The 27,768-nt window shown below is 41.5% G+C and overlaps 1 protein-coding gene across 2 annotated transcripts in view; it reads left to right on the top strand.

The window, feature by feature from the left end:
• The window catches only part of NALCN (sodium leak channel, non-selective), a 380,117-nt gene that overhangs the window by 61,526 nt on the left and 290,823 nt on the right, over positions 1 to 27,768 (top strand). The window lies entirely within an intron of this gene.

Here is a 27,768-nt window from a genome sequence, read left to right as displayed (position 1 = left end):
GTAGGTTTAGCATTTTATAATAAGTAAAAGAATGCAGTGATTGTTTTCTCTTGCACTGCAATTTGTTCAAATGCTCTGTGTAAATCAATTCTGTTTTGTGTGTGAATGAGGAATGTGTGTGTTAGAAAATAAGTGTGAAGTCCATCACTGGACCAGATGTTCTAGGGAGGAACCGGGGACAGACACAAGGGCGCCAGGAGATTACAACACGTCCCTATTGAAATGTCAGAAAAGGGCAGATTGACGACTCTAAAGATGAGAAAGGCACCTATCAATGGGGACAAGATAGCTGTGACCAAAACCAGCATGGGGTAATTCCCTGAAAGACTTGATGAAAGAACAAAATAAAGAATGAAAAAGACAATTTAAGAAAACAAGCACTCTTCAAACAACAATTGATTACAGCATGATGGCGCAAAACTCGTTGGTCCCAATGAAGGAAAATCACTATATAAACAGGTTGCCTTGGGTTTAAAATCACTATATAAACTTTGGGTTCATCCTGCCAAGACTTCCCTGGAACATTGTGTGGCAACCGACAGAACCCGGCTCCTACCTACCCGTGATCAACATAGCTGGCCACTAGATTGTTCCAGACTCTGGATTGGTAACTATAACATTGACTGGTGGGACAATGTGTGTGTGTGTGTGTGATTGAATGCATATGATAATTGTACCTTCAATAAACACAGCATATTGCCTTTTCCCCTTAAAAAAGATCCCGTGTGCTTCTTATAAGCATAACACACTTCCCAGTAATACTCAGTATACCATGATTGGAGTAGCGTGACCCATGTATTTCCTGTAGAGGGAAGTGTGTCGACTTTTATTCTGAATTGTGCTGAAAAGTCTGCCTGCAGCTCCCATGCAAGCCAATCTCTCTCCCTTGGGAAGGGAAATTACTACCTAAGGGGAAACGCAGGGCAGTGGGGGCCATCCAGAAAGAACTTGCCTTGAGTCCAGGACCCCCTCTCCCCCAAGAAATACCAGGAGTGCACGACATTTTTGAGAAAAAAAGTGGACATCCAGCCCCCACACTGGGACCATGATTGTCTCGTAGATTTGCAGCCTGGGATGAAGGCCCTATATGGACAAATATTCACCATGTCTGAACTAGAGTCAGGAGGACTGGGCCCTTTATCTGAGAAAATCTCGAGAAAGATTCATCAGTTGATCTGTCTTCCCATTAGGGTCCCCAGTCCTTTTTATACAGAAAAAGGATGAGTTGCTGCGCCTTTGTGTGAACCATTGAGCCCTAAATCAGATCAAAATCCACAACCAGTATCCTCTGCCATTATCCTGGAATTGCTGGAGTGTGTGCAAATGGCCAGGATCTTCACAAAACTAGACCTTTGGGAAGCTTACAACTTAGTGTATATAAGGGTTGGAGATGAGTGGATGGACCCAGAACGGACACGTTGAATACTTAGTAATGCCATTTGGCTTAACAACGCCCCTACAACTTTCCAATGCTTCACAAATGATGTGTTCAGTATATATTTGATCACTATGTCATCATTTATCTCGATATCCTGGTGTTCTTAGAGAACCAAAGCCAACACTGTTGTCATATCCAGTCTGTTCTAGGAAGTTCTATGGAGGCATGACCTGTATCCCACACTGGAAAAATGCTTCTTTGACTGGTCTTGCATCAAGTTTTTGGACTACATCATCTTCTCTGGGGGCATTCAGATGAATCACCAAAATATTACAGCAATCCACGATTAGGCGACTCCCCAGAACGCCGTGAATTGCTGGGTGTGACGGGTTAGATTACAGAAACCCCCTTGTGGCTGCCAACTAATGTGCCAAGACTACTTCTGCCCCTGCTTTCCTACCGTGGCAGCTTAGGACTTTGGTGTCCTGCCTGGTTTGAGCCAGACCCGCTAGCCTGCTGCAAACCCAGACCCAGGGTCTGAACCACATCCCCTAACAGCTGTAGGCTTAACTGAAAGCAACTTACAGAAGTGTTCCTGTCTTTAACACTCAGATGTCCAACTCCCAATGGGGTCCAAACCCCCAAATAAATCCGTTTTACCCTGTATAAACCTTATACACGGTAAACTCATAAATTGTTTGCCCTCTATAACACTGATAGAGAGATATGTACAGTTAGAAATTAATGGAGATATCCCATCTCCTAGAACTGGAAGGGACCTTGAAAGGTCATTGAGTCCAGCCCCCTGCCTTCACTAGCAGGACCAAGTACTGATTTTGCCCCAGATCCCCAAGTGGCCCCCTCAAGGATTGAACTCACAACTCTGGGTTTAGCTGGCCAATGCTCAAACCACTGAGCTATCCCTACCCCAAGTTGTTTGCACATCCCCCCCCCCCCGGTATTAAGGCATACTCTGGGTTAATTATTAAGTAAAAAGTGATTTTATTAAATACAGAAAGTAGGATTTAAGTGGTTCCAAGTAGTGACAGAGAGAACAAAGTGAATTACCAAGTAAAATAAAATAGAACACGCAAGTCTATGTCTAAGAAACTGAATACAAATAAAACCTCACCAGTTCCAGTAAGCTTCCTTTTACAGACTAGTCCCCTGCTAGTCTGGGTCCAGCAATCACTCACACCCCCTGTTGTGACTGTCCTTTGTTCCAGTATACATATATACATTCATAAGCATATTCCATAAAGCCTTATGGAGGGCACCGTCACACTGGGTTTTGCCAATTTTTATTGGTGGTTTATCACTGACTTCTCTGGAAAAAATAGTTCTAACTTCACTACTGTGTAAGACTGTCTGGTTCAGTTGGTCATCTGAAGCCCAGCATGCCTTCATTCAGTTCAAATCCACCTTTGTGATGGCCCTCATCCTGGTATTCCCCAACCCAACCTACCCCTTCATATTGAAGGCTCATGCATCCAGCGTGACCCTTGGAGCAGCACTCTCGCAGAAGCTTGGGCACAGTAAGTCTTGCAGCCCTATGCATTTTACTCCTGCAAGCTCATCCCAGCAGGAAGAAATTATGAAATACTAGATAAGGAACATTTAAAGATTGGTGCTACCACCTTGAGGGAGCTTTGCTCCCTGTACAGGTCTTTACAACCATAAGAACCTCCAGCATCTCAGCAAGGCCTGAGCTTTAAACCAAAGGCAGCTAAGGTAGGCCCTGTTTCTCTCGGTTCAAGTTCACTGTCACCTACCGATCTGAGCCTTATCACGAAAAGGAGAGTACTACCAGAACGGCGAGGAACCAACCGCCAAGCCACCATACCGTCTCAAACCCAGTAATTTCCTCAAGGCACCAGTTCATCAAGATCTGATCTCCCTTATTTGGTCCATCTCAAAGGAGGGTTCCTTTGCCTGGGAACCACTTCCTGAGCACTTGGGTACCCAGATGCACTGCTCTGAACACGATGGAGCAACATATTTCAGTGGGTGTCTGTATGTCCCTCTGGTGGGGCTGCCACCTTGAGATACTGTATCTTTGTCATGATGCCTCACTGGCAGGACATTTTGGTTGTCATAAGACTTCCTGCACAACCTCCTGGTTTTTCTAGTGGCTCCACATGCAGGCTGAAATTCAAGCCTATGTAGATTCATTTGAGCTCTATGACTGCACCAAGATAACTTGAACCATGCCCCTTGGTACTTCGATAGCCCTGGAAACATCCACAAAGTTTTGGACATCGATTTCACTAAATGTCATTGTGGAACTCCCCAACTCTGATGGTAACACTGTCATCTTGATGGTCATGGACTGTCTGACAAAAATAGCTCACTTTCATCTTCTCAAAATGCTTACCCTCTGCTGAAGTTACTGGCAAACTCTTGATAAGACATGGTATTTGTCTTCATGGGCTTCTGGACTATTTTGGCTCAGACTGAGGTCCACAATTTGCCTTGCACTTCTGGCACAAAATTCTGTGACTGCTGGATATCTGCACTTACTATCCTCAGATGGAAAGTCTGAGAGGGTGAACCAGGTACTGGAAGAGTATCTCAGATACTTCACTATCATCATAACAACTGATACAACCTCTTACCACTTGTCAAGTTTTTCTACTACAATGCAGACCACCCCTCAGCAGAACAGAGCCCCTTCTTCCAAATTATGGGTTCCACCTGGCACTACCAGCAGGATCGCTGAACTCAGCTGTCTCCGACTGAGTCCAACAAATCCATTTTGCCCAGGAGGATCTTAAGGACCACCAACAGAATGCAAAGAGAGCTTACAAGTGGTATGCCAACTAGTGGTGCCAAGAGGCCTTGTCCCTCTCTAGGTCAGAAAATCTAGATCACTTTGAAGCATCTTCCGTCCAGTAGATCCTCCCGCAAGCTGGATCACTAGTTCCCGGGACCTTTTGGATATGTCAGCAAGTCAACCCAGTCACTTTCAAATTACATGTTCTCCAATACCTCAAGATACTCCCATGTTTCACGTGCTCCTGCTAAAATCCTATGCTGACAACCCCTTTCCTGGCGAACCCCTCCTCCACCTCTGCCAGTCGAAGACCAGGACCATGAAGAATATGAGGTGCATGCTATCCTCAATTCCAGATGCACCCAAGGACACAAGTATTACCTAATAGAGTAGGAAGGACGTGGACTTGAAGAGTACACTTGTGAACCTGCCTTCCATGTCCACACCCCCGACTTGGTAAGAAAGTTTCATGACGCTCATTCAGACAAGCCTGGTCCAGTTCCATCCTGAAAAGGAGGGTCCTGAAGCGGAAGGTGATGTAGGAAGCCATGGGCCTAGAACCAGTGCCGGCAAGGTTTAAGGAAGGTGCCATTTCCTTGTCACCACCAGGGGCCTAGGTAAGGAGCTCTGAGAGGCTAATTCCTGCAGGAAATCCTGCCCTAAGGGACATGAGCAACAGCCCTCTGTGATTCCTTGGTTGGTTGTTACCATATAAACCAAGAAGCCATTTCTGGGACTTGCCTGAGTAGCTCAGACCTCTTGTGTTTGTCTGCCTTAGATCCTGCCTCACCACTCTTTGCTGTGACTTGCTTTCATCCCAGACTCTCAGCTCTTGATCTAGGCTTGGTTCCTGATACCTGGTTTACTGTCTTCATCTTATGACCATTGTTGACCCTGGTGACCCGGCCCAACCCCGATTCTGACCTCACAATTTCAGTTTGGCCATGGACATTTTTGCATTTTTGACCTGGGCTGGCCCCAGATCGATCTGATCTTCAGCCATGATACTGAGCAGCTCACAACCTGATCCTGACAGGTGATATGATGCTTTGGAACACACTCTCAATAGCAGTAGTGGGGGTGAACAAACTAACTAGTCTTAAAATGGAGCTTGCTAAGTTTATGACAGGGTTTCCTGTGATAGCATGAGACAGGACTCAATGCTCCAGGCAATCCCTTCCAGTACTATGTCCTATGTTCCTAAGAAAGACTGATAGTAGGACTGGAATGTCCCCTAATGTATAAATCTAATCATTTAAACAAATCTGCATATTGTAAGTAATTTGCTCAAGTTAATTCATCACAAATCTGAAATTAATTTCAAATCTGAACAGATTAGTAAAAAGGGGGATAAATTCCCCAAATGTGCTCTGATTTACACTTGAGTAACCTTCTTCTAGAAAAGGGACTTGCATGAGAATAAATGAGAGCAGCTAGACCCCATGTGTCACTGTACACATTAGACTACCATGTATACAATCACACACATTATCTACAGTTTAGCTCACTTTTTCTCTGCTCATTCTTATGATCACTATATTTTTGGCTGAACAGAAACTCCTTCATACTGCATGAAGTTTTCCTCACATATGTGATTATTTCAGTGAATACCTCTGTAAAGGAAAATCCTCCTCTTCACAGTGCTCTACCTGAGTGGGGATTGAGGGGAAGGATTCCTACACTGACCCAGAGGCTTCATACACTTAGGAGAGCCACTCTACAGAGTCTGGAAAATTCCCATTGTTTCCCCAGTTCTTATCCTATTACTCCGGAGGGAATTCTGCGCCAAAAAAATAAAAGTTCTGTGCATAATATTTTAAATTTCACAAGTGTTATTTGTCAGTAAATAAATGTGGCGGCTCCAGCATGGCAGTAGGGAGCACAGGCCACTGGCTGCACTATGGTAGGAGATCACCCAGCAGCCCCCTCCCTGTCTCCTGGGACACAGACTTGGTGGTGAGGCTGCACCTGACCCTGACACAGTGCAAGGACCAGGATTGCCCCAGAAACAGCCCAGGGACCTGCCCGTCCATGCCAGGCGCACCAGGTGTGGGCAGGCAGGCTCAGCTTTGCAGGATGCAAGTGTGGAGAGGCATAGTGTGAGGGGTATCCAGGTGTGGGGTGAGAGGGTTCTGGGTGGGGCAATCTGGGTGCAGGGTGCTCAGTGGGGAGTCAGGGTGCATGGGGGATCTGGATGCACAAGGGCTTATTGAGGGTTCTGGGTGCAGGGGCAATGGGACTCTGCAGAGGGGTCCAGGTGAAGGTGTTTGGGGCTCAGCAGAGGGGGTGGGGTGGGATCGGGCTTGGCAAGGGGCATCTGTGTGTGTGTGTGGGGGGGCTCAGTGGGGATGTCTGAGTGCTGGGTGGGGTGGAGGTCTGGGTTCAGCTGTTTGGAGCTCAGTGTGGGGGGTCTGAGTGCAGGGACTTGTGGGGGTTCAATTGTGGAGGACTCAGTGGGTGTGGTCTGGGGGTGGGGGGCCAGATGCAGGTAAGGTTGGGGTTGGTGTAGGGGTCTGGGTGCAGGGGTTGGCCTTGGTGGGTTGAGGGTTTGGGTGCAGGGGGCTCAGTGAGGAGGTTCTGGGGGCGGGGGGAAGGGGGAGGCTCAGTGGGGAGGTTGGGTGACAGGGGGCTGGATGCATGAGGGATGGGCAGATGAGGGACCAGCTTCCTGTACACTGACCCCTCTCCCCATTGTGGAGGAGTGATGGGGGCAGGAAGCAGAGCTGGGGTAGAGCAGCTTCCTGCAGGTGGGGAGGGGTCTAGGAGTGGGTCCTACCTGGCCCCGGCCACTTCTTGCAGAGGAAGAAGAACTCCTGTCCTCCCCCAGCCCAGCCAGGGCTAGCAGTTGAGCCCAGTGCAGGGTAGGAGCCACCGGGTAGGGCATCCCCAGCCCTGCCTTCCCTGCAGTGATTTACCTCTCCGCCAGCTGCTTGGGGCACCCGAAACAATGTGCCTCTGCAGCTGGGAAGGGGTATGTGATTGCTCTTGTGGCTTCCTTTTGCTTCCCTATCAGAAAGTCATTTTTCTGCTGGGAAGCAAAGAAATGTGCAGGGGACATGAATTCTGCATGTGTGCAGTAGCAGAGAATTCCGTCAGGAGTATCTTATATGGACTGGTAGGAGGACGGAGTCAAAATGTTTCTGTTGCCCTAACAACTCCCTTCTCATCAGGGTGGATTGATTTTAAATCAAAGTGATGTAAATCACGAGTTTGAATCAGCAAGAAGCAACCTTGATTTAAATCATCAATTTTAATGTTGTTTTGCATTTGTATTTTCAATTTTCCTAAAAAGAGATTGATTTTCATTGGTCAGGAACCATTAAAACATGTTGATTTGCATGCTAGTACTTTTCTTTGCTCACCAAGAGGAGACATACAATTTTATCTTAGCAATTATATAGTTTAATTTACATTTTTAAAGATTTTTTATTTTTACATTTGTATTATTTTAGATTAGAAAATGGTGAATGATGCATTTCTTATTTTCTAAATGATTATTTTTTTTATTCATGTTTTGTATCAAACTCTATTTAGATGGATATTGGAATCCACATTTTTATTAGTTACACAAAACTATTTCAAATGTGTTGGATACAGAAAACTTATTTTTTCTTATCAAAATCTGTTTTGCATTTAAAACTAACTGATTTATTAAAGGAAATATCTGTAGTTAGTGAATTGAACTGATTGTTTCTGGTCACCATGCCCTTCAAACTTTTAGAACTAATTGATCTCATCCTTTCACACTTAGTTTCTACTGGTAGATTGAAAGAGGAAAACAAGCATTCCTGCTTTTTTTTAAGTTCCTAGTTGCTTTCTTAATTTTGAATGAATTAATCACTGAACTGAAGTAGCTGAATAAACTGAAATGAAGAACATATTCTCATTGCATCTGCAGAAGAGGCTACTGTTGTCAAAAGCTGGTTTAGCACTTCAACTAACTCTGGTCCCAGCTGATTTGGCAGTGGCTGTAACCAGTTCAATGGTTAGATTTTCTTTAAACTTTGGCAACAAATGTCTACTGCTTAATATTTTTTTAAATTTAACTTAATTGATTTTACTCGATTGTAGGGCTATAGATATGTTATCATAATTTCAGATTTAATTGTAAGAGAAAAATAGATTTCATTTAAATTAAAAAATCTGAATTAAATACAATAATTATTTTTTTTTCAAGTAATTGACTTTTATTCACCCTGCTTCTCACTATAGTAATTAAATTAATAGTCTCCCTTGCAAAATTCCTTGTTTAAAGTCAGAATGCTCTGGCAAATAGATAAGAAAAAATAATTACTGATTATTATCAAGATCCATCAGTTACTCAGTCATCTAGCAGTTTGTGCATAACTTCCCAAAATATTAGGACTCAGCATCATTAACAGGCATATCTGAAAACTTACTACAGCCTGTAATGGAGGAAATAAACATGATTAATAACAACATTAAAAAAATCTCAGACATTGTCTTATGTCAGTGGCAGAAAAATAAATAACAGTAACTATTTGGATTTCTAAAAAAGAGAGAACTATCAAAGAGAAAGCTAAGAAAAATCCACATGGCAAGAATTCTTTTAAAGAGCAGATGAATGTATTGGTACTAGCTGAACAATTTACACTGCTTTAATGTTGTCTTTGGGATTTATTCAAAAGTCTCTATAAAGGGTCATGTTTTCCTTTGGTTTAAAAATGCATTGTATTTTTCAAATATAAACTGGATCCCTACAAAAATACAGTATATTTTGTTGCCCATCCTTATTCCCTAGATTTGTTTGGCACCTGAGCAGAAGCTATGTCTCTGTGACCCAGGAGTATTCAAGTCTGATATACAATATTAATTTTAATGAAGTGATGAATTTATATTTTATCATTTCTAAGCTAGCTTGAGGGAAGCCCAAGTCTTAAATACAGAACATGTGGTGATATCTTTCAGAGTCAAAACGGATGCATTTTTAGCCTCACAATATTTTGGCCATTTCCATTTATATCTTTACTGTAGACTATTAAGCTATGTTTTTGTTACAGAATGTAAATTAGGTACTCTAGGTACCCAATCCTCTGCTGGTATAATCATCATCGCTCAGTTGATGTCAGTAGAACTGTAAAGACTTATACAAGCTGAGTATCTGGCCCCATATATTCTTTAAAAAGTCTCTCATTTATAGATATTTGGAGTTTCTTATAAGGTATTGCAACCATCTCAGTTAATGTGTGTTAGGCTATCTTGTCAGTATAATGTGAACCCAATTGATTCATATTACTTTGGGACATGAATAAAATGGGCCTTGGATTGGCTTATCCCTCTTGCAGATGCCTTCGTGTCACCATCTGATAAAGTTTCCTGATAATGTAACTGTTGTGCTGAGCTAGTCATAGTTTAGCTATCTATTCATATGGAAGATTGTTCTTCTCATTCATTAATATGTGCATATGCAGTCCAGTCACTGTGTGATAATCAGACAAAAATATTAATCTATTTTTCTCTAGCTCCAAACCAGTGGAATGTCAAAAGCATCAAATATACATAACAATCCTGGGATAATTTAGACAGCTATGTCATTGGTTTTACAAAGCCCAAAACGTCTATCTAATAATTTTATAGTGCTGCAGCCATTTTATTTTATATTCCTGCTGGTGATAAAACAGAAAAGGTATCTAGGTGACAAGTAAGCTGTAAGAGAGACCAAGCTGAGGTTACTTCAGAGTAGTGTGATATGTACTTAGGTCTACATTTATTGCCTCATCAAACTATTCAGTGGCACTATCAACACAGGTAAATATAGAAACAAGCAATAACCTGCCATCGCTGTTTGAATCCACATGTCAACCTCTGTCAAGATGTCAGGAAAGAAATGTTGCTTTATAGATGTGCTTCTTGCAGAAAAATTGGCAAAATAAGAATGAAAGTAAATAAAACTTCAAATTATGTGTATAAAAGCCCAAATTTTAAAACTTTGGTGTCTCAAATACAGAACTTCAGAAAAAATAGACATTGAAACCTTGGGTATAAGTAAGGCTAAGATTATGTTGCGGAAGTCACGAAATCCGTGACTTCCAGCGACCTCAGGGACATTGGGGGCCCCACAGCAGCCCAGCCACCATGGGTGGCAGGGGACCCTTCTGCAGCTGACTGGCCACCGCAGTCAGCGGTGACCCCTAAGCTGCCCAGCTGCCGCCGCTGGCAGGGGGACAGCAGCCGGGGGACCTCGCAGCTGCCAGTGGCAGTGGCAGAGGGACCCCGGAGCTACTCAATATAAGTTAGTAATAACACTTCTGAACTGAATGAGATATAGAAATTTATGGACTAAGATACTGAAAGACAAATATATAGATAGTAGAAAAATACTACAGAATTCATATATTCATAGAGTTTAATTCCCCAAGGGATCATTTGATTGTCTAGTCTGAGCTCCTATATATCACAGGCCATTAAATTTCACTCGGAAACCCCCGCATTGAACCCTATAACTTGGGTTTAACTAAAGCATAACTTGTTTTTAACTAAAGCATATCTTCTAGAAAAGCATCCAGTCTTGATTTGAAGCTAACAAGAGATGGAGAATCCATCACTTCCCAAGGGAGTTTGTTGCAGTGCTTAATCACTCTCATTAAAAATGAGTGTTTAATTTGAATTTGTTTGGCTTCAACTTCCAGCTATTGGTTCTTGTTATGTCTTTCTCTGGTAGTTTACAGATTCCTGGTATTTTCTCCTTGTGAAGATACTTATGCAATGTAATGAAGTCACCTCTCAATCTTCTTTTTTGATAAGTTAAACATATAAAACTCTTTAAATATCTCACTGTAAGGTATTTTCTCCAGTCCTTGAGTAATGTATGTGGCTTTTTTTTTCTGTACCCTCTCCAATTTTTAACATTTTAACATTTAACAATTTTAAAGACTGTGGACACCAGAACTATATGCAGTTTTTTAGTATCAGTCTCATCATTGACATATACAGAGGTAAAATCACTTTCCTACTTCTCCTCACTACTCCCCTCTTTGTATATCCAAGGCTCATTAGCCCTTTCTGCCACAGCTTCTCACTGGGAACTCATGGTCACTGTGTCCGCTATGATCCCTAAATCTTTCTTTAGAGTCACTGCTTTCCAGGATACAATACCCCATTCTGTAGGAATGGTCTGCACTTTTTGTTCCTAGATATATAATTTTTCATTGGCCTATATTAAAACTAGTGCTGATCAGAAAACTTCTGTTGAAATAGTTTTCTGTTGGAAAATGCTCCTCTGGAAAAAAAGAAATTTCCCACCAACAACCCCCCACATTTTCCTCAAATGGTTTTTCTTTTCATTTCATTTCAGTAAAGTATCAAAAAATTGGTTTCAAATGGTTATAATTTCAGAATTCATTTTATGGGCTTTTTCTTTTTTATGTTATTTCTATTATTCTTACATTATTTCATAACCTGTTAGGAGTAGTAGTCCGCGTGTATACACCACGTCAGGTTATGTCATATTATGTCATAATAGTTGGAATATTTGGTTACTTTTTTATATTGACATTTGAAATATTCTGTTACTTTTTTATATTTACACTGTCAAACTGTTTCCTTTTGACACAAACACTTTGATTTAGAAAATAAGATGTTTCAATCTGTGTTAAGTAGCATCTACCCTTTATTATTATTATTTTTTAAAAAAAATAGTATTTTAATTATGTTGTCATATTGTGACATGATCTGACATGTCATACTATGCATTGCTACTAGTGACATGAATTAATGTAAAATATTTTAAAAACTAAAATGTAAAACTGGAACAAAATTTTCAAATGTTTCCTAAATGAATTTTTTTTCCCCACAATTTCTGTTTCAGAGGAAATTTCAAAAATATTGTTGTTCTAATTCATAAAGAAAACAAATGTCATAATATAGATGTTTCTAGAAAAAGGGAAATTCTGAGTTTTGCAAAGATCTAATTAAAATGCCTTTTGTTTGAATGAGCCCAGTTTACTAAGTGATCCAGATCTCTCTGTTAGTTGCCCTGTCCTCATACTAATTTAGCACTCTGTCAATCTTTGTGTCATCTACAAATTTTATCAGCAGTGATTTTATATTTACTTCCAGATCCATGATGAAAATGTTGAATAGCATCAGGCATAATACTGATTCCTGCAGAAACACTCCCATTCCGGATGATTTCCAATTGACAGCTGTTTTTTTGAGATCTATCATTTAGCTAGTTCTTAATCTGGAAGATGGGAGAGATTCCAGAGGACTGGAAAAAGGAAAATATACTGCCAATCTGTAAAAAGGGGAATAAGGGAATTACAGGCCAGTCAATCAAATTGCAAACACCTAGAAGATAATAAGGTGATAAGTAACAGTCAGCATGGATTTGTTAAGAACAAATCATGTCAAATCAACCCTGCTGCCTCCTATGCAGGACATTTCTGCTATCTCACATTGGACACACAGTGAAATAAGCAGCCCGGCTGTTCCAGTTTCAGTGGGGCCTGCTGGATGAGATCAAGAATGGTCTGGCTAGAGTTGAGACTCTGCTGGATCTGGGCATGTCATCCGGATAGACAATCAGCTGAATGAAGGTCAGGAAGAAAGAAGATGGAGCCGCGCCCACCGCTTTTGGGTCCCACTCCACAAGTCAAGGGAGTGATGGTGACATTTTAACCTGTACTTCTATTGTGGCAAACTGTGTCTTGCTATCTCTGATTCCCCCTTGAGGAACCCAAACCAAAGAGATCCAGGAAAACAAGCCAGCCCAGGCCTGGTAAAGGGCACTGGCATGAGCACCTTGACAAAATTTTCCTGTAGGAGGAGGCAGGATTCCCTAGACCCCTCCCAGGTCCCTCTGGCTTTCATTTACCATCTCTACTCTCCCAATGGCTGCGCTTAGGGGAGTTTTATTGGGGTAATTGCTCCCTGGCAGAGGACCGGTTCTTCTTTCTCCCTGTCCCTTGTTAGCGAGGAGGATTTAGCTGGAACACGGATAGGGCTTTATGGGCTCAGTCTCTGAAAATCTATTGTCTCTTCAAGGGGTTTAACCCCCACCCCTCTTCCTGGGGTGTGTTACTTGGCTGTCAGCCGGGGCAGCTCCAGAAACAGTGTGGTTGATGGCTCTCTCCTCCTTGGATGTCCTGCCTCTGTTACTTGCAATCTCTGCATGGAGCAGCCGTCTTACCGATCACCACCCCTTCCTATGGTAGGCTTCCCTTATAAGCTCCTCTTCCTCCAGGGTGAACAAGCTGTGCTGATACCCCTCATTAGTGCAGCATAGGCCCAGAGGAGCTTGTTAGCCTCCTCTCAGCTAGTGGGGGGCCTGTACCTTCACAGTTCCCTTTAGTATTGAGCCATGGTCCTATCCTGAATGAGTGCTGAGTGCCATCGACCAACTGCATTTGCAAGTATCAGTTGAGCTATGTGTCCCAGAATGCTTCCTTTCAATCTCTATGCAGCAGGCCCTTGTTGTCTCAGGTGCAGTGGATAATTTTATTGGCCTGAATGCGGCCTGGACCCATGCATGTCTGTTCCGTCCTTGGCTATGCCAACATGGCCTCTGTGCGAAGTTGGAGAAGTGTGTTTTTGGTCAGGCCTCCTTAAAAATTCTTAGGGTTCATCCTATCCCTTGAGGATCTTGAGATGGACTGTTGTAAGGTAAAAGCGGCCCTGGAGTGGGCAGCTCCACTGAACATCTGAGAACTAGAGTACTTCCTGGATTTGCGAATTTCTATTAGAAATGTATCCCGAGGTTCTCAGAGTGCATTGCCTTGTCACTGCCCTAAGTTTCTCTGGTGACCCAGAGCTCAACAATCCCTTTGAGCAATTGAAAGTTACATTTACCTCCACTACCATACTTCTAAAGTCTATGCATCTGAAGAAGTGAGGTTTTACCCACGAAAGCTTATGCCCAAATAAATCTGTTAGTCTTTAAGGTTCCACCAGACTCCTTGTTGTTTTTATACTTCTAACATGGTGATCAGGGTAGTACTTTCCCAGAAACATGGCCCCTTACTCCAGGAAACTCACTCCCACAGAATAAAACTATTAGATCCTGGATAAAGAACTCCTGGTGATCAAAACCGCCTTTGAGGAGTGGTGCCGCTATCTGGAAGGGGCTTAGTACCCCGACCATAAGAATTTAGACCATTTGCATAAGGCCAAAGCCCTCAACCCACAGCAAATCCGATGCACCCTGGTTTTTTTCACATTACAACTTTGTAGGGAGGGTCTATACTACCGCAGTAAATCGATCTAACTTACACAACTTCCGTTACATGAATGACTTAACTGAAGTCGACATAGTTAGATCCACTTATTGTGGTGGCTACACTGCGCTGTGTTGATGTGAGAGCATCACCCGTCGATTTCCCTTATGCTTCTCGGGGAGGTGAAGTACACAAATCGATGTGAGAGTGATCTCCCATCGATGTAGCGTGTCTTCACCAGACCCAGTAAATTAAAACGCGCTGCATTGATTGCAGCAGTACCGATCTACTGGTAAGTGTAGACATGCCTGTAATCTCCTATCGTTCCAGGGACCAGAAATAGCAAAGTTAATATTCTGTCCAGGAAAGGAGAACACTACACTCTGATGGTCTTGAACCCCAAAACTTCCAACATTCTTAAACCTTATAACTTTCTGGGCAAACCCCCTGCCAAGACCTTCTTGCCCTGAGGTGATCAACCTCAGCTCAGGAGATTCCTTCTGATGAGCAGGAAGCCATAATTAGACATTCCCACAGCATCCAAGATGGGATAACCTATGAGAAAGGGCGCATATACGCGTTTCCTGGACCTCCAAGAATTATAGCCCTGCAAGTATGACATGACTCACCTTGGCAAGACTTTTTGGCAGATTCAAGAACCAATGCCTATTTCCTTGTCTCTTTTGGTGACCTTACATGCAAGCCACAGTGCAGGCCTATGTTATCTCTTGTAATGCACATGCCTACCCCAAGGCATTGCATGAAAAACCCCTCTGCCTCTTCCAGACTCTCAAGACTCCATTTAACCCCTGGGCAGTCATCACCCTAGATTTCATAGTAGAATTACCCAAGTCCAATAGTCCTTTGCCTATCATTCCCAGGCAAATGGTCAGGCACAAAGGACAAAACAAATTTGGAACTTTACCTGTGGTACTACCACCAGTACAACTGTACCAAGTTTATGCACGGTAATGCGGAACATGCCTTTACAAGACAGAATCCCTTTTTGTCAAACTATGGGTTCTCAATTTTACCCAGAATTGGTACCCATGACCTCCCCCAGCCCAGCAGCCTTAGTCTGGGTACAACAGATCCATCGGATCCAAAATGACTTGAAAACCCACGTAGACAAGGCCAAGAGAAGCTACAAGCAATGTGCAGACTGTCAATGACATGAAGGGCCCACTTTTTCCATATGTCAGATGGTGTGGCTTTTAACCAAACAGCTGCACACAGACAGGCCATCTCATAAACTGGATTACAAGTTCCTGCAACCCTACTAATTTGCTGACAAATCAATCCAGTTACCTTTGAATTCCTCCTGCCCCACTCTTTCTAAATCCACCCAGCATTTCACATATCTTCTAAAGCCCCATACATAGAACGTGTTTTCTCATCACTACCAATTGCCCTCCAATTGCCACTACCAATTGCCGAGCCAATACATGTTCAAGGTCATGATGAATATGTCATCCTCGAGATCTTGGATGCAAGAATGAGACTGGGTAAACTCTGGCATTTGATTGATTGTGAGGGTTACAGTCCTGAAGAATTCTCCTGGACCCCACAGAAAATGTCTCTATGCCCCTATCCTGGTAAAAGACCTTCCACAAAAAACAACCCGGGAAACCCAGCTCACTGACACCCAGAGGGCACCCTAAATGGGGGAGGTGATATAAACCCAGGTTCATAGGTCACCAGGCAGTTCTCAAACCGCAGCCACCACCTGGCAACTCGCTGCTACCAGTGGAGAGTGTGGGCTGGTGGACCATAGTTCACTGTAGGTGGAACCCACAAAACTCCCAATTACAGGAGACACCCAACCCCTCTGACTGGCTGAGAATCATTACATAAGCCAGAAGGGGGCACAGAAAGTTGTTTAAGACATTATGGGAATCCCTGGCTCGCTACTACATTGGAGCATCCTTGTTCCTGCCTTTCTGTGTTGTTCCTGCCCTTCTGTCTTGTTCCAGATCCCTGCTTTTATACCTCACATTTAGCTATTGGCTCCAGCTCTGACCCTTGGCTCAATTCCTGATTCTGACTCTGAACCTTGGCTTGATTCTTGACAGCATCTGTCTCTGTTGCTGACCTCCGGGTCCTGGCTCCTGCTCTTACCATGAGGTCTGCATGCTTAAGTCCCTGTCTGTAAGAAGAGGAATGCCCAATCCTATCATATAATGTAACAATAATAATACATTTAGACACAGCCTTTTACAGAAAAGGTTCAGGAAGCTTTATTGTCCGAATACAATTATGAGGCATGTTAAATATGGACAGTATTTCTTTGATTTTAGTTTAAAAGATGAAACAGATTCTGCTTTCACAATATATTTAGGAAACTGATTCTCAAACCACAGGCATAAAGGCTTCAGCCCTAAGCATGTCTAAAATATTTAATGTAAACCAATACATAGGAAACAAATTCTGACCTTAGAGAATTATAGGAATATAAGAAAGCAGAGAGAGAACCTTATCTAGAAATTTAATATGTACCTACGCAAAAGTTCTTTGAAGTGTTTCCAGATGTTAACTAGCAGCAATGAATAGATTTCAAGACAACTGAAATATTAAATAATCTGAAACCTGTAATGACTGTGGAAGTTAAACTGTATTGGATGCAATCTTTTCTCCCCACACAAACTTGAAGACCCAACGGGTGGGATTTTCAAAAGAGAGCAGTGTCATCCTAACTGTGCTCCATTAAAACTTATAAACTCCCACTGACTTGAGTAACAGCAGAGTGTGACAGAGTTTTCCCAACACTGAGCACTCTCTGAAAATCCCACCCAATTATAATAAATTACAGTAATAAATTCTAGAAATGACAATAGCATTAACATTTCCAGGTCCTTCTTGTTGAGCAGGGGTCACAGTTTGGTGGTTACTATGAAGATGATAAAAGAAGCCTTGGTGATAGAAGCAAAGTTTTTATCAAAATATAAATCTGCAGATTATACCACGGCAGTAGTATCCTTACAATTACTCTGAGCTCTGTTGGTATTTTTGTTGAGTCTTCCAGTAAATGTAAACTACAGTATAAAAGGAAGTGTTAAATTTCCCACTTATTTAATAAGTCATGTGAACAGAGGATGCCTACTGGAGAAAATGGACTTGATTGTATTGGTACAATAAAATCTGGATAATTTATTATGGAAAAAAGTCACATTTGAAAAGATATTCAGAAGAAAATTTGTGGAATAAAGAGACAAATTAATGAACAAATTTTGGAACCTACCTTCTTTCTTTATTAACAAGGATTCAGCCAGAAAGCAGATACTTTTCTTTGGATGAATTTCGGATGACATTAAGGAAACACCTTATTCATAGACTCATTCATTATCCACATAATAATAAGAGCAGTTTTGTATTCAGTACTTTGAGCCACACTAAGCATCTATTAGGTCATATATTAAGCAAACTTCAATAAAAACCGCTACATGTGCACAGGGTTGCATGGCTAACGTTGCCATAGGAATCTTAACCTTCAATTTCTTGACTTTTGCGGTTATGAAATCACAGCCTTTAATGGTGCATTAACAATAACTTTTTTGCATTCGGTGTCACTTATCTCAGGTAATGACAGATGCTAATGGAAAAAATTATACATTAGGAATTCTAATTGTTTATTTTAGATTTATTACAGTAACAAATTTTGAGTTAATGATAGAAGGCTTACAGTATAATGTGGATGTTTATCAAAATGATAAACGTAAGAAAAAGATGTCTCTGTCTTATGATGTACATGACTAAGAAGTAGGCAATGAAAAGATCCATTTTAGACCTTACTGGACAGAAAAATTCACTTACACAGCCATGTAAAGTAGTATTTTGTATGTATGTCTAATGAAATATGACAAGAGTTCCACATTTTAACTAAGTAGTAGATTGACTCAGAACTGATAAATACATTGTTCTAGCTTTAAGATGCTTGATATATGCTAAGTTGCTGTAGGTTAAAAGGATCCTATTCAATAGTTTTCTATGCACTTAACATGTTTGCTAAGCAGATTCTTGACTAGAAAACCAATTGCTGTGCTCTAAAATTGAAGGGGTGAAAAAGTTAGGAACACTGATTATATGGCTCGTTGATAATGGTACCCAGAGTCTTTCAGCTGTAAGGCCTGTGCGCTTGCATGGACCTGTTTGCAGGATGAGGAGTTAAATCTGGAGTACAAGAGGTTCTTTGTTGCCATCCAGTATCTGTTCTATGATTAATCTGAAGAACTTTCTGAAATTTCGCTCTCCTCCTGTGTATTTAGTATCTTGCAGCATTTTGGTTTAGTGTGAATTTGAAAAAGTGGAGTTCATACTGGCCCCCAGGTCATTAATGAAAATAGATCACACAGATCCCATTGCTAATTCCTTCGAGATCCCAGTTAATGTTACTCCCTACTTGGAAACTGTAGTGTTCATAATTACTTCTTGATCATGATCTGTGAGACTGTTTTTTTGCCTGCTATAGCATTTCTGTCTAGATAGTATTGATTAAGACACACAGAAGAATTAAGACAAAGAGACATTGGAGATATTAAAGGCTATAACTTTGAACATAGTAAAGGGGGGCAGAAGGGATTCTGTTTCCTCCCTGCAAACTACCAGGGATTAATTGAGTCCAAGGCAGGCCATTCAACAGTGAATGCGAGTTAGTCTCCTTAGCCTAACCATCTCTGATTGTGTATAGGATTCTGTCTAGCTGCTGAGTCTCTCTAGTTTCTCCCCAGCTGGGGAAAGATGGTTCAGATGCAATCTCTCGAACACTTATGACCTTCCTATACTCCATCAGGTAGCAGGATCCATGCCATCAACTTGCTGGATTGCTTACCCTGGGAGCTGGCACCCTAAAGCCTCCCATCTGCACTGGTCACTGACTGTAGTTGTGACGACAGCTACTCGCTTTATTGGCTGAGTGACACAGTCACCCGGGTGGGTGAAGGCAGGTTTATCAGTCTCAGAATAGTTAAAGCCCTTTTTCCTATGAACTGATAGAGCAGGGGTAGGCAAACTATAGCACGTGTGCCGAAGGCGGCACGCGAGCTGATTTTCAGTGGCACTCACACTGCCCAGGTCCTGGCAACCAGTCTGGGGGCCCTGCATTTTAATTTAATTTTAAATTAAGTTTCTTAAACATTTTAAAAACCTTATTTACTTTACATACAACAATAGTTTAGTTATATATTACAGACTTATAGAAAGAGACCTTCTAAAAACTTTAAAATGTATTACTGGCACACGAAACCTTAAATTAGAGTGAATAAATGAAGACTCGGCACACCACTTCTGAAAGATTGCCGACCCCTGTGATAGAGGTTACCACAGGTTAATTATGGACAACTGAGTCCAATTAAGCTTGTGACCTTTGAAAACTTCTTTTCGGGTTTGGGGGGCAGAAGAGAGATGAGAAGCAAGCTGTAGAAGGGTTGTATGCAGCAAAGAGAAAAGGTTTCTCCTAAATAAAGAGCTGTTTTTTTCTCTATAGAGGATATTTTGTATTTATTTTTGTTTAGAGAAGGTGCCTGATAGTTGGTAGCCAGCATAAGAAGAGGCAATGCTCCAGTAGGAGTTAGGAAGAGTATTTTTTGCACGTTTAAAGAAACCTCTTGGGCCAGGCCCTAGGGCCTACCCTGTAAATATTGTAAATAAACCCATGTTAAGAATTCAACCTCTGGAGTAGGACTGATTTTCTCCCAGTCCCCCAACACCACAGGGAGAAACTCTGAGCTTTGATGTGATGAAAGAGGTACATTATCACACCACTTACTAATTTCTTTTTTGAAAATGTCTATCCCTTGTTTTCCTTATTATTGCTGCCAACCAGGCCTCCAGGGTGCTGTGAGGCAAGCAAAAAGACCTACTGGACATCTTGCCAGTCATACCCAAAAGTTAAAAATTCTTTTGACTACGAAAAAGATGATGGGGTCAGATCCACAGCAAGCCTAGAGATCCAGCTCTGGCAAATATACTACTTACAGGGCAGGAAGAGTGGAACAGCATTTGGGTGCCCGACATTGTGGCCCCAAACCCAACAGAGCCTTGAGTGATGGGGATTGAGGAGTATATCTGCGGAAACCAGTCAGCTCCCTAATCTCCTATGAAATGGCCAGTAGGTAGCTGCAAGAGATTTCCATTCCCAGTCACTCCTCAAAGTCCATATGCACTCTGTGTGGGGGAGGAGTAAGAGGAGATGCCTAGATGTGGAAGAACACATGCTTTTCCAGCAAATACCCCTGGGGATCCCTTCCTATTTGATCAACTTCTCCCACATCCCCGCCTGTTCTGAGATGGGTGGATGGGGTGAATATTTTTTCAGGTTACTGAGGCCATTACAGAAATATACACCAGCATAACTATATTGATATAGTTATAGCTGTGCATACCCCGAACGTAGGGACATTGCACTGTTGGATAGCATAGTTTACATCAGTGCAGTTGCTCTGGTAATTTACTAGATTCAGTTGTATCAGTGTTAGTGCTAAATTACATCAGTTTAGTGTGTCTACAATAGGGGTTTGTACCAGTATAACCGAATTTATATTCTTTCACTGGTGTAAAGTTTTGCAAGTTTTCTTAATGTTGATCCTAAGATATTCAGAAACTATCAAAAGCTTTAATGAAACTCAGCTGCACTTTGAGCACTATATTCCCTTCTCTACCAAGGCCCCAGTGCAGTAAAGCATTCAAGTACTTAAATTTAAGCACATGCTTAACTCCTATTGAAGTCAATGGAACTTATGGACATGAGTAGATACTTTGTTAATTAGGAATGAACTTAAGGTTAAGCTAGTAACTATGTGCTTTCCCAAATCAGGGCTCAAATCAGGAATTGTGCTAAGAAGCTATTGCATTGGATATCAGCTGTATTTAAAAAACTCAGGTTAAACATCACCCACTAAATTCCTCTCGTCAAAGTATTTACCTTATAGGTTTACCCTAGCTATCGGTCACTTGAAAACCAAGATGGGCAAAATCTTAATCAAGTCTGAAAAGTTTTAATCAGAAGGTTTACTTTTCTATAGTAAAGTTCAAATTAACCTGCATTCCCATGCATGTTCATTCAAGACTATGGACCATGCCCGATGGTAAACTTTTATTATTGACCATTTACTTGTGCTTTCCAGACAGCACAAAATGAACTCAACACACTGCAAAATTACTGTATGTCATTCACATCAGCGATTGCATTCATATAGCAGGACTACCAAGTCATTTGTCAGTCACTATATGATGGTTTGGCGTAACTGTTAAATTATAGACTTCAATAGATTTTTTATGCTCCATTTTCCTGCAAAAAAGATGGGGTCATGGGATGTGTTGTGTTGAAATTTTGTTCTAAGTGTGTGTATTTTACTGAAGACTAGGACAAAGTCTTGGTGCTTGTTTACATAGGAAAGTTTTACCGGTTACACCAATATAATTTTAGCAGTATAGTCAGATCAATATAGTTATACTGGTCTAATCCTCCCTGTGGAAACTCTTATTCCAGTATATGAGTACATTTTTTTTGGTTTAGTTTAAACCCCTTCCTAAGCAACAGAAGCGAAAGCAAAAAGAGGTCCTCTTATACTGGAATAAGAGTGTCCATAGGAGATATTATACCATTATCACTGTATTGGTTTAAATTCATACCTTTGCTTATGCCAGTATAACTTTCTCATATAGACAAGCCATTTGTTGGAAATGAAAAATTTGGAAAATTGGAACTCAATGTTTCTTCTTAAAAATGTGAGCTGGTATAATGTAGTTTCACTCTTCACAGCCCTGTGTGAATGGCAGATAGCCTATTTGCTCCTATTTATTCCCCCCCTCCCTCCGGGTCTTGGTTCATTTCTCTGTTATGGTCCTCAAGAGCTGGATCAGCTTCCTCTTCTAATCTTGCCTCTGGAACCAGGGGCCATATCCAAAGGATTCTAAAGTCATCTACTTAAGGGTATTCTTGCCTCTTTGCATATCGTTGTTACCTAACCTCGACCTCCACTGAGTAGCCTTCTGGAGTAAGGTAGGGAACCTCTCATTTTCCCAGTTTCAGCCTCAGTTCACCAAGATACTTAAGCCTGAGAACAGATACTTTAAACAATGAATGGTCACATTCATGTCAGCGGGACTACTCATTTGTGTAATGTTAGGCACCTACTTAAGTGTCTTGCTGAATTGGAGCCTTAGTCTCTCTCACAGGTAACTTTTGCCATTCTTTAGTTTGTAGTTAGGGACAGCCAATTAACTCTTTTTTTCTTTTCAGAACAATCATCAAGCTCTGATCCCTACTCTGAAGAAGCTACGACAATTTTTAATCTCACATTCTTACTCAGACATTGCTGATCGCTGTCTGGCCAAAATAAACATCACCACACACGTCAGCTTCACATCTCATCAAAATTTACCCTTGGTGAGATGATGCTAGAAGAACTGTAATCTTCTTTCTTCTTGCTATGGGAAACAACGTGCATAATCAGTTCTGTAGCTACTAGGCCCTTGGTGGTGTTACTGTTAGTATCTAGGTGTATTCAGACAGGTAAACTTCTTTAACATTCCTGCAGTAACATGCCAGACTACCTGAGGCTAGTTATTCACTCCTTATTTCACTGTTCTGAGCACATTTCTTTATACCTTCATTAACAGATTCCATTATTACTAGTGTCTCTACTTTACCTGATATGCAAATTATAGTACTAGGTTAGTAGTTTCCTATGTCTTTCTTCTTAACCCTGTTAAAGATAGTAGAATGCCAGAACAAAAGCAATGGTCATAAGTTACCCTATTCTGTTCTTGGTGAAGAAAATGAAGTTAGTAGAAAATAGTTCAAAGGAATTAAGAGTCAAATCTGCTGAGGTATTTTCTAACTTGTTAAATGCCAAGGTCAAAATACTGTCATTATAGCACAGTCCTAACAAAAGAGCTGTGCTCAGAAAATGTCTGGCTGTCTCTGTCCTCACCACTCTAGCTGTTTAAAAATGTTACTTGGCCATAGTAGTCATGAAAAAGGGGCAGTGGATTGGCTGTGCCGTGTCAAGACACATTTGTTCATGTTGCCCTGCTAGTGTTTGTGTATATGGGGAGGAGAAGATGGGAAGAATCTTCTTCTCCACACCAAAAGGTGCCAGCACACTGGCTTTTAGCACAGTCTTGGTCTACAGTAGCCATCCCCAACCACAAAGGAGTTTAGCTGGTGGATATAGATGGTTACCCTAGCCCTGTGTCCAACGCCCCTGTGCTGGCTTAGTTCTGCTTTGTTCAGGGCTTTGCACAGCTGATCAGCTTAGAAGATGAAGTATTTGCCCCAGAGGCTTTGAAAACCATGCAGAAATGTAAAATGCTGAGTTATTTGTAGAGCTATAAGAATGAAGTCTTTTATTGTACATATTGTAAGAATTTGTAGCTATAAGTTATCAAGTCCCCTGTTCAGCAAGTTACTTAAGCACATTGCGTAATGGGATTACTCAAGTGCTTAAAGTTAGGCACATGCTGCTGCACCTTGCTGAACCAAGACTTTAGTAAATATTGAGCATTTCTAGACTATTGGAACAACAGGGAGTAATATAATTTAAACTATTTTGCACCTAAATTCTGCGTAATGTTCTTGTTGCATATAGCTCTATCTTGATATACTGTACTTGCTCAGAACACAAACGCAATCTCAGTATATATAAGCATCTCAACGATGTTGTCTTGGCTGAAAGACCCAATGTACCAGACAGAGCTCGTCTTCCTTACTGTCCAAAAATGATTTTGACATTGTCAGGGAAGGCAGCTATATTCCTCCAGGAATAGGATTGAAGACCATTTACTGTAATTTGGAGAGTAGATACAATATGGAAGTGACCTAGGTTTAAATGAAACATTTGAAAATTAGTGTCTTGCATTTTAATGACTGAGCAAGCAGTACTTTTAATAATATTCCCTAACATAGGGAATCTCTTGACTCTGGGAATTGGGATTTCCTAATGCAAAGCATAATGTAAAATTCATTAGTTCTTAGTGGCATGAGCTCTGAATATGCTTGTGCCAATGAATTAATTTTCACTGCTAAGAATATTCATAAAATGTTACCATGATAATCCTTTAGCAGAATGTCTTTTGTACAGATATACCACAATATCAAAATACTTATATTGTGCAATAAATATTCTAGTATGAATGATTTTACATACCTTACAGGTTTCAGAGTAGCAGTGGGCTGTAGTCCACGATAGCTTATGCTCTAATAAATTTGTTAGTCTCTAAGGTGCCACAAGTACTCCTGTTCTTTTTACATACCGTGTTCATCTTTAAATCTTTGCAATCCATAGGCTGATCATGTATTTAAACATGGTGAAATGAACATACATATGCCTGTATAGACATCTGTGCCCAGCTCTAGATTTTCAGGGTATTTTTAAAAACTGGAGCAGAGATACCTGTGCTTATCAATATTTTGTTCAATATCTTCATTAATGATCTGGAGGATGGCGTGGATTGCACCCTCAGCAAGTTTGCAGATGACACTAAAGTGGGAGGAGTGGTAGATACGCTGGAGGGTAGGGATAGGATACAGAGGGACCTAGACAATTTAGAGGATTGAGCCAAAAGAAATCTGATGAGGTTCAAGAAGGACAAGTGCAGAGTCCTGCACTTAGGACAGAAGAATCCCATGCACTGCTACAGACTAGGGACCGAGTGGCTAGGAAGCAGTTCCGTAGAAAAGGACCTGGGGTTACAGTGGACGAGAAACTGGATATGAGTCAACAGTATGCCCTTGTTGCCAAGAAGGCTAGCGGCATTTTGGGCTGTATAAGTAGGAGCATTGCCAGCAGATCGAGGGACGTGATCATTCCCCTCTATTCAGCATTGGTGAGGCTTCATCTGGAGTACTGTGTCCAGTTTTGGGGCCCACACTACAAGAAGGATGTGGAAAAATTGGAAAGAGTCCAGAGGAGAGCAACCAAAATGATTAGGGGGCTGGAGCACATGACTTATGTGGAGAGGCTGAGGAAACTGGGATTATTTAGTGTTTAGAAGAGAAGAATGAGGTGGGATTTGATAGCTGCTTTCAACTACCTGAAAGGGTGTTCCAAAGAGGATGGATCTAGACTGTTCTCATGGTAGCAGATGACAGAACAAGGAGTAATGGTCTTAAGTTGCAGTGGGGGAGGTTTAGGTTGGATATTAGGAAAAACTTTTTCACAAGGAGGGTGGTGAAGCACTGGAATGGGTTACCTAGGGAGGTGGTGGAATCTCCTTCCTTAGAAGTTTTTAAGGTCAGGGTTGACAAAGCCCTGGCTGGGATGATTTAGTTGGGGATTGGTCCTGCTTTGAGCAGGGGGTTGGACTAGATCAGTGATTCTCAAACTAGGGCTGCTGGACATGGTTCGCCGTTCCAGGCCAACGGGGGCTGCAGAAAGCAGCGCGGGCCGAGGGACGTGCTGGCCACCCTTCCTGGAGCGGCGAACCATGGCCAGTGGGAGCTGTGATCGGCCGAACCTTCGGACGCAGCTGGTAAACAAACTGGCCTGGCCCGCCAGGGGCTTTCCCTGAACAAGCGGTGGCCCTAGTTTGAGAACCACTGGACTAGATGACCTCCTGAGGTCCCTTCCAACCCTGATATTCTATGATTCTATGTATGCAACTCTTTCTGTACCATGCAAAGATGGACACTGAGTGATTCGAACTACAGTTGTTTCCATGCCTAAAGAAAATTGTGCAGGAAGCTTCAGTTTCACCTTCACAAATTATAGATTAATTTTTTAATAATGCATGCTGTGCTGTTGCACCCCATAATGGTTTATAGAAATATGCTTATTAGTGTAAATATGACATAACTGGAATATGTTTTATGCTAGATATGCCATGTAACATATCTCTGCAAAGGTTATGATTTACTGGATATATTCACCCTATTTACATGCATGTATCATGTTTGTATTTGAAGTTATGAATATTGGCTATGTACTTGTTTGATTTTAAGTAGCCTCAGTGAAGCAGTTGGTCAGCTTCTTGAGAAAAGTCTATTCTCAGTAAGTGCCCAATCAAGAAACACTTAAGCTAACAATGAACTTTGAGAGATGCCAATCCACATCTAAGCTTTCCTGGGAATGTAGCTCAGCTTGTAAAGTTCTGAGTCATGCATGGACATGTGACTTGCCCATGTGACTCCAAAACTCCATCTTGCAGCTGGATTCTGCATAGGAGAGGGGAAGGGGTTTCCACCCACAAGAGAGAGTTTATTTAAGCCCCTGGAAACCCCTTCATTTTGTCTTCAGCTGGCTCAAGTGGTAGCCTCTCCACCCCCAAAGAATACCTGAAAGAAACTGGAACAAAGGACAGTAACTACAGGGGTGAGAGTGATTGCTGGACCCAAACTAGAAGGAGGCTAATCTGTAAAAGAAGCTTACTGGAACATCTGAGGGTGAGATTTCATCTGTAATCACTTTTTTACTGTATTAGGCGTAGACATGCGGGTTTTACTTTGTTTTGCTTGGTAATTCACTTAGTTCTGTCTGTTATTGCTTGGAACCACTTAAGTCCTCCTTTTTGTATTTAATAAAATCACTTTTTACTTATTAATTAACCCAGAGTATGTATTAATACCTGGAGGAGGGGGAAAACAGCTGTGCATATCTCTCTATCAGTGTTATAGAGGGCGAACAAAAATTTAATGAGTTTTATACAGGGTAAAACGGATTTATTTGGGGTTTGGACCCCATTGGGAGTTGGGTATCTGAATGCTGGAGACAGGAGCACTTCTTAAGTTGTTTTCAGTTAAGCCTACAGCTTTTGGGGGACATAGTTCAGACCTGGGTCTGTGTTTGTAGCACCCTAGCATGCCTGGCTCAAACCAGGCAGGGTACTGAAATCCCAAGCTGGCAGGGAAAACAGGCTCAGAAGTAGTCTAGGCACATCAGGTGGCAGTCCCAAAGGGTTTCTGTGATCCAACCCATCACACATGCAGTGCATGAAAGCAAGAAAAATAAAGTAATTAAAGCCTCTCTTCACCCAAAGTAGTCATAAAAATGCCTCTGGGAATTAGATTAAAAGAGGAGGACTTTTAGAAGAATCATAAGGAGTAATATACCAAAGGGCAGACTAAAACTTATGTTAGGAGCATTTCCTGTTTCGATCACACTCAGGAACAAGTTTTGATGATAAAAATAGATAAAAAAATAGATAAAAAGTCAAACACACAAGAGCCAAGCTTAGCCTATAAAAGGGTAAATGATATAATCCACTATCTCTCTCGCAATAGGCTAATTTTACATATCAATTTAACTGGCAACTGTTATTCATTTATATCCCTTTTGACACATACTGCAGTCTGAAATGCGTATGAATTTTGTTAACCAGTGCTAATTTTTTATTTGTCCTTGAGATTTTATGCTTATAGAAAGTCAGCTCATCAGATCATTACAAACAAACAAATCAGACATTTCAATTCCATAAAATGTATTAATGAATGTTTGGCTGTAATAGAT

This window comes from Malaclemys terrapin, chromosome 1 (genome assembly GCF_027887155.1).
Source record: "Malaclemys terrapin pileata isolate rMalTer1 chromosome 1, rMalTer1.hap1, whole genome shotgun sequence".
In the NCBI taxonomy this organism is placed as follows: Eukaryota; Metazoa; Chordata; order Testudines; family Emydidae; genus Malaclemys; species Malaclemys terrapin.
Note: the sequence above shows the minus strand (reverse complement) of the source record. Positions and strands in the feature narration are given on the sequence as shown.